Below are 8,473 nucleotides of genomic sequence, written 5' to 3'. Positions count from 1 at the left end.
GCTCTAAAGTCAAACTGGAAAGTAGCAGCAACACTTTAAATATGCATATTGGATGCCAAAAAGGAATGGAGGTGGAGAAGTTAAAATAAATAAAATGTCTTCTGTAGCAAGCTATTGCAGTTTATAGAATTCTTGCCTCTGACAACTTCCCAAGGACCCCCATCTGAATACTGACACACAGAATAAATAGAAAATAGTCCTTGTTATCCTGGGCTGTGGTTTACAGCATAATCAATAAAACTAAAGGACAATAGAAATGTGATTACCCCGTTAATCCACAGGACCAAATTCAACAGCCAAATATCCTCTTTCTAAACATCCTAATGAATTTTCAGGCCGATCAAAACTGTGAGGGTTGATTTCAGGATTAATTAGTTTTTGGAGAAATTTTGAGACCTTTCACTAAGCGTCACCTATTTTGGATGCTTACTGTCTGGTGCTGAAGTGAAGAGAGGGACAGATTTGTTTTTGTTTCATTTAAGGCAGATAATAAACCATGTTTTCTTCTTTTAAAAAGAGATAAATTTCTTCCCAGGGTAATAAAAATTCTCTGTGAACTTTGATCTTCCTCTTAGAGAGTGTAAACAAATGCATGCTTATAAAAAAGTGAGTCAAGATAGAGTTATACAGTAGTACTCTGTCGCTGGTTCTTTGCTACAATCTTTCTTTTTTTCCTATAAATTGTATATTTTCCCTATAAGCGTGCTGGGTACAGGGCCCAAGATCCTTCCTTACACTTCTGTAAATCAGAGGGAGAAGTGATTATAAAACTAGGAAACTAATATCAGAACTGTGTGCCTTGTCTCTATCTTTGACTCAGGAACACCTCTCATCCACACACACACACAGAGGTGCATGAATAGTGAATAGTTGCTATAAGAAGCAAGGAAGTGGCCTTTTCTCTTTTCTCAGGCTAATAGCAGAAGACCTTGAGAACTTGGCCTACAGGAAAATAAGGCATAAATCTGCTAGGCAGCTATGAATATATGCAATGTAATGCCTTTTAAGGATTTGGCAAATTCTTTTCATTGTTCTGACCTCAAGAGGGTCAGAATTGTTATCTCCTGGCAATGGAACAAGACTGTGGTCTTGGGTTTTGAACAATAAAGATCTTCTATGATGAAGCAGACAAGACTTGTACAGCATAGATTTCTCCTGAGCTAAAATAAGTATCAAGGTCTTGGTTATTCACATAAGGCTCATTAATGATGGAGACTCCTGAAAGTTTTTGGAAATGTCATGGCTTGAAGGCCTACCTCTATAGTCTATTAAATTTCTAATAGAAGAGCTCTTTCTCACTGTCATCAACACTAACTATGATTCTAAGGCAATATCAACAATATCCTAACTATGATTCTAAGGCAATATCAACAAAGAATAAAATAAAAAATTATCACTTATACAGGCTTATTTCTGTAGTCTTTGAAGGAAATAACTGCATCTGCAACTGCATCTCTGTTTGGATACAAGCCACAGGAAAAGTGAGTCAAAGAAAACTGAATATTTTGGTCAGTCCCTTCTGCAAATGTTCCATGATTCTCTTTTTGTAGACATAGAGGAGATTATAACACTATCAGCTCTGCTGGCATGACTAAGATTGATATAGATGTACATCCCAAAAGTCATAGTAATTTTTTTTTTAATTTTACATGTAGTTTACATATCTAGTGAGACTTTTCTCCACTTTATCATGCAATCATCCCCTTGGACTGGCACAGAATATTCTCTTTCCATACAGCAGAGTTACATTTGAGCCACTGAATGTCCTCATTTTTTCTTCCCTTCTAATGGTCTTTGGACAAAACAGAAAGATTTGAGTACTTTTGTTACCACTACACTTTTGTTACCACTAAAAGATTATTCTCACTTAAAAAGCATAAGTGGCACAGACTTGGGAGGAAGAGAGATAAAATTCCTACCTGCAGTTTAAATATCCTGTTAAAGGAAGAAACATTATTGGTATTTAGTAGGAGTATCATCTGATCTAAATAACTTTGTACCTAACTATTGACTCTTTATATTCCTTTTCTGATGCTGGAAATAAAATAGACCCATACTGAATTGCTTTTGTTATTCTGCTAGTGTTCTGATAGGTAGATGCCATTCAGTTGCATATTGGACACTATCACCCATCTGGGTGCTGCTTTATAAACAACAATATAACAATGGCAAATTGGAGTATAAATATGTTCTTTGATACATATCTAAACTGGAAATGAAGATTAATTTGGATAGTGATTAGCAACTTTTACCAAGAATGAGAAAGCAAGGTGGGTGGACATATTTCTACTCAGCCTCTAGGGAGGGAAGTAACCCTATGCTATCCCAGTGTTTCTAGGTACATCTGTGATATCTCTCAGCACTCTATATTTCAGGAAGTCAGCCTGTTTATGAAGTTATTGTAAGGTAGCAGCGGGCATAAGTAAAACACTGCTAATATAGTACTTGGCCAAAAGTAGCCTCCCCTGTAGGAGTTTGTTTATAAATTGCTTTGGTCCACTTGACAAGGTCAAATCCATTCTCTTAATGATGAATCTCATCTGTTCTGGTGCAGAAAGAAATGTTTTCTTTCACTTCTACGTGTGGTAAGAGCTCATTCATCTCTGTATGTTCTAAAGGGAAATCTAGCTACATCAGAGAGAGAAGGAGTATGCAGAGGGCAACTGATGGCCAGGAAGATATATTGAATTCACTTTCCTGGGACAGACATTCAAATGGTAACAAGTGATAGAAAACAGCTCTATATTTCAGCATGATGTGTGCTCTTTCTCTTATGATTAAACCCCCTGTGGGCCATCTGCATTTAATGGGTTAGAACTACTTTGTAGCTGCAGATTTTTCCTTCCAAGGCTCTTATTTATTTGAGATGAGACCAAACTGCACTCTAAAAGTGCAGCATGTAGGAAACACTGCCAAAAGAATGAGAACAAAAAGGCAAATTTATGGGCCAGTGTTGTTTTAAGCATTTAACAGTATAAATAGAAAGTGTAGATAAATGTGGACATGTAAGCAGCTCTGTTTATCTCAGTTACATTGTTTGCCCAAATTCCAGAAGAGAATTAGTCAAATTAGTTTATACAAGGATTAATGCCTCTACACTAATGATTTAGCATATGCATAGAACTATTTCACACTAAAACTAACAGTCCTCTTAATACACAGCTCCTTAAAAACAAAAAGCATTATTCAGTCTATTCTTGTCTCTCTAATTCTGTAAAATTCAGACACAAACATGGAAACCATTGTAGTAAATTGGATGTAAACCACTGATTTAATAATTTCTATATTTTAAAAATAGCTGAATAGACTACCTTTATCAGAAAAAGTCATGTAAACTGAGTAATGTTGTTCCAGGACAATTCAATTTATCACAATAAATCCATTAAGCATTTATTAGGGATCACATCCTACTCCCAAGTGAAATCACTGGCAAGATTCCTGTTAACTTCAATTAGGATTTGATCATAAGGAGATTTTTGAGTTAAGAAAATTTCATTCCTCCTTGCCAACACTGATTTTTCTGGCTCTAAATATTCAATAAACTCCCCGCCAATGAGTGCATTTTCCTCTTTGCTCATTGTATATACTACTTAAGCATTTGTTAAATAATACTCACTAACTGATCTCTATCCCAGACCTTTTTCTAAAAGACCTCCAAAATAATTTAATATTTTATTTACCCTATGTGTTCAAGTAATATCTGACAGGTTTTTCCATATATAATATGTATTTCATTATATACTAAAATGTTTGTAACAAGTAATGAGGAAAATCATTCTTAGTACACTTGAAGAAGAGTTGTTTCTCCAACACCACTTTGAAAGAAAAATACAATTAACATGTTTTATATTGTTATTGTCCACTAAAGAGCTCAGCTGTTTTCCATTTTTAATGATTAAACCAAAATCATTTCAGTAAACACACCTGAGTAAATAGAGTCTCACAAAGATTCAGATACTTCTGTCTGTCTTTGAGCATGCTGTTTGACAAAGCTTCATTTTAATGATAACCTTTTCTTCTTTCATAGACAAAAATATTATGAAAGTCTTAACTAGGACTTTATGCACCTACAAGCAGTTTGTTAATTATAATCACACTGTATTCAACCAAAACCAAGTAAATTAAGGAATTGTGTTTTAAACAAAAAAAGCCTTTACACAACTTAGTCATCCCTCTCCATATCAATAAAGTGCTCACTCACAGAACAGTAATAGTATCAAAAATCAATTCTTTTTGCAATTACTGAATTAAAGCAGAAGATTTTGTCTCACTGTAATGATAGCGAGACTAAAGTAAATTGCAGTCAGTACACAAATGGATTTTCTCACAGGAGTATGAGGCAGGGAGGATCAAGCCTATTTTAATTTTCATAATTATTTTCATAATTAGAGAATGCAGAGCCCAGCTTCTGAGAGATGAAGCAGACAGTTATTAGATTATGGAGTTGCTATAGTTAGAACTAGAGCATAGAAAAGCACTCCTGTAACAGCATCTTGTGAACCACCAAGTTCCACTCTATAAGCCAGTCAGAGATTATTATTTTTGACCTGATCCTATAACCTACATTTTTGAAATTATGTTTTTCATGCTAACATCAATTACTTTAACCAATATTATTTCCTATACATTGATGTATTTATTAGTCTAGTGCACTAGATTATTCCTGTGGGAATAATCACTGTTATGAAGTTGGGCAGTATGAGTCGAGCTGAAGTTGAGCTGTTGAGTGTGAAGCCTCACAAGTATAAGGGCTCACAAACCCCTATTCTTTAGGACAATAATAGATTTTGGAGATTTTCCTGCTTGGTTTTGTCTTTTTTTCCTTATATTATATGCCTTGTGTGGACTGTTTGAAAAGATTTGATGAGGAATTATGTAATTTTTATGCTGTTATTTAAACAGATCAAAAATAACTGGCAGGAACAGGAAAATGTCTCAAATCTATTTTATGCGGTAATGTTGTGATATATTCCTTCATTTGCATGCCACAGCCATAGCAGTTTTCATAAGCGTGTGGTGCAAAGGAGAATGGCTGTGCTTCAGGAATTTTGTGGACTCACTGTTTCAGCCATCACTGTTCTTTTGTTTTAATGTTCTGTCCTCCTGTTGCTTCAAAAATGCAGAGAAAAAAAATCTTGAAATTCATGATTAGAGATGCTTCTCCATAAAACTGCTCTTGATTTCACTGTGTGTATTTATTGCCAATGACAGTACATACTGTCTGCATGCACCTATCAACACTACATCTTCAAGACTTACTCTTGATTCTTTATATTCCTCCTTAAACCCATTCTGGAAAGGTGGCAATAGAACAAGCCTTATGTTGCCAGGTCCTGGTGAGATTCAGGAGGAGTGGTTTAGGCAAAGAGGGAAGGGAGGTTTTCACTGGGTTTAGGTTTCCTCCTTATTCCAGCATTGTATTCTGATGCTCTTCCCAGAAGGCTATTCTTTCCCCAGCCATCATACTCCCATTCACTGCACACTACTTCATCATTCTAATGCCAGCCAAATCTAAAAAGATCACTGCAGGTGAATAAGAAGTATGTATTCTGGAAATGAGTTAGCTACTTATTATTTGGGTAGGAAAGTGCTGAGGGGATTTTTGGGTTTTGTCTGGGGTAGACTTAACCTTCTTCACAGTGGCTGCTGTGGCTCTGTGTTTTGGATTTGAACAGAGTTGATGACATAGAGATGGTTTTGTTACTACTGAGCAGCACTTACATGGAGCCAAGGCGTTTTCTGCTTTTCATACTGCTACCTTGGCATGGAGGTTGGGATATCTGGGAGCTTGGGAAGTAACCCCAACAGACCAAAGAGATGTACCATACAATATGGCATCAGGGTCAGTATATAAAGTGGGGGCAAGAAGCGGGGATATTTGGAGTGATGGCCTTTGTCTCCTGAAGTCACTGTTACTGTGATGGGGCCCTGCTCTCCCAGAGATGGCTGAATACCTGGCTGCTCATGGAAAGAAGTGAATTATTCCCTTGTTTTGCTTTGCTTGTGTGCATGGCATTTGCTTTCCCTATTAAACTGTCTTTATCTCAATCCACGAATTTTCCAGCTTTTACCCTTCTGGTTCTCTCCCCGGTGTCTCTGATGTGGGAGTGAGCGAGCAGCTGCGTGGGGCTTGGCTGCTGGCTGAGCTTAAACCACTGCAGGGAAGAAATACTTCTTACAGAAAGAACTTCTCCTGAAAATATTTTGAACCTAAGAAAAATAACTGGTTTTAATGGATTCTAACTCTGATCAGCCTGACTTGACTCTGATTTTGAAATAGCACAGATATTAGAAATTTATCCATAAAACAACCTTCGTAGTTTTGGGAAAAAAGCCTGTAATATTTTATTGTTTGCAAAACAAAATAATTTACTTCTATCATGCTAAACTATTTCATTAAATGGATAATATAGGTTACATTTGGTAAATTTTATACTTCAGGACCTTACCATAAAGTTTAAAGTCAAAATAAAATGCCTTTAACATATTGAACTGGATTTTTTCAACACTTTGTTGTACAAAATATTATGACAGTAAAAAAGTGAAATGAGAAATATAGTTCATTTCAACTTATTCTCAGCAACAGAAGATGCTTTCGTTGATATGTTCCAATGGTATGTAACACTGTTAAACTGTAGGTAGAATTTTTGTCAAACTTTTCTGACCATCTTGGTCATAAGAAGGCTGTCTTTAGCTGCTAAATGCAGCGTTGCCCATCACTTACGAGTCTGTAAAAATCATAATATAAATAAATTTACATTTCATAAGTAAAGTTACATTTGTTCAGAAATTTTTTAAAACACTGGCTTAAGATTTTCAAAATGTTGATGAATCAATCACAGGAGAAAACACAGAACATCAATAATGAGAACAATTTTTCACTTTCTCTTTTAACAGGATAAGGACTCTTTTCCCAAAAGTTCTATAAATTTACTTCTCAGCATAGCATGATGATCACATATCTCAAACATTAGTTAACATGCTTGGCAGGAAGGCTATGTAAATCACCTCCTTGTGTTTTTAGTGCATTTTCCACATGTTCAAGAAGCAGTGAAAAGATTAGTTGCTTAAGAAATCATTAAGGGATAAAATCAAAGCACAAGAACACAAACCCTGTCAAATGTGGGAGTATAATCCAGTAGAAAATAAAATCATATCCCTTTCATAGAAACTTGTTTAAATTATTTACGTATATTGAAATGCCTCTTTTCTAGAGTGTTCTTAGAAAAAGAGAAAACTACAAATAGCCCTGTTGGGTGTCTTTGCACTATTTGTGGAATAAGGAGCTACTCATCCTGGTTGAAAAATCTGAGTCTGGACTTAAGCCAGCATGGGCCAGATCCTGCCATCCTTAGTAGAGCTGAATAGTACCTTAAGCTGGGCCTGATTATGAGCCGATTACTCATGTTGTGCTGGGAGGCTTTTTTTTTTTTTTGCATGAATGGGGCCATTGTGAATAAACATTTACAAGTGATTCACAATTTGGCCTATGTGAGTAGTCTCACTCCCATCAATGCCACTACTCACGGAGTAAAGCACTACTAAATAAAACTGGCAGAATGTGACCCTGTTGTAGTACTTGACATCTAACACGAAGATACTTTTTCATTAGCTAAATGAAACGCTGCAACCAACAGGCTATCATTCATTCTTCGAGACGAGGCTGATGCAAGAGCATGACAAGCTTAATGCAGGCCTGCAACTTATCACACCTCAGGTTTAATGAGGGGCTGAATACCTATTTATTTAATGTATAAAGTTAGGTTGGCAACAAGTAAAAAATTTCCATTGCTAGATTTGAGGATGAAGAATTAAATAGAATTGCATCCCTTCCACTTAACTAAAATCAGCAGGAAGACGACATGGTCTTTTATATTCCCCTTTGATTTTGGAAGCTTCAAGCACCTAAAATTGTTGTAATATTTTGAAAATGGATATTTATTCTGTAATAAATCCCCAATTGCAATAAATTCCTAGGAATTGTTGCGTTTTACTCCTGACATAAAAAAACTTGTACAAATTATTTTGGGGGGATTTCAGAAGAAAACAATAGCAAATTCTGATATGAAAATAAATAAGTAAATTGAAAGAGGCAACAACAAAAATGGATCAGAGATTGCCAGCTAAACTTTTTCTTCTCTTCTTTGTCCACTAATGAAACCCTAACAAGAAGTTCTGGAAATTGCTTTGGCATGTTCTAAATATTTTACCTTAAAGAAAATTATGTGGAATCTGAATAAAATTTAACAAAAAAAAAATTAACTGAAAACAGTTTGCTAAAAAATCCATTGTATTTCCAGCATTTTCATCCTTCTGCATGTTGCAAAAGTGTCTATACAAAACTAAAGCCTCTACCTGTACCAATAAAATTCTTTTTTTTTTTCATTAAAACATAAGCCTACTTTTACTGCTGTCTAAACAGACCATAAAAAATGGAAAAGATAACTTCTAGCCAGAATACTCTTTTCCAGCT

The sequence above is a fragment of the Motacilla alba genome, chromosome 1A, assembly GCF_015832195.1.
Source record: "Motacilla alba alba isolate MOTALB_02 chromosome 1A, Motacilla_alba_V1.0_pri, whole genome shotgun sequence".
NCBI classification, from domain to species: domain Eukaryota; kingdom Metazoa; phylum Chordata; class Aves; order Passeriformes; family Motacillidae; genus Motacilla; species Motacilla alba.
This window is presented reverse-complemented; position numbering follows the sequence as displayed.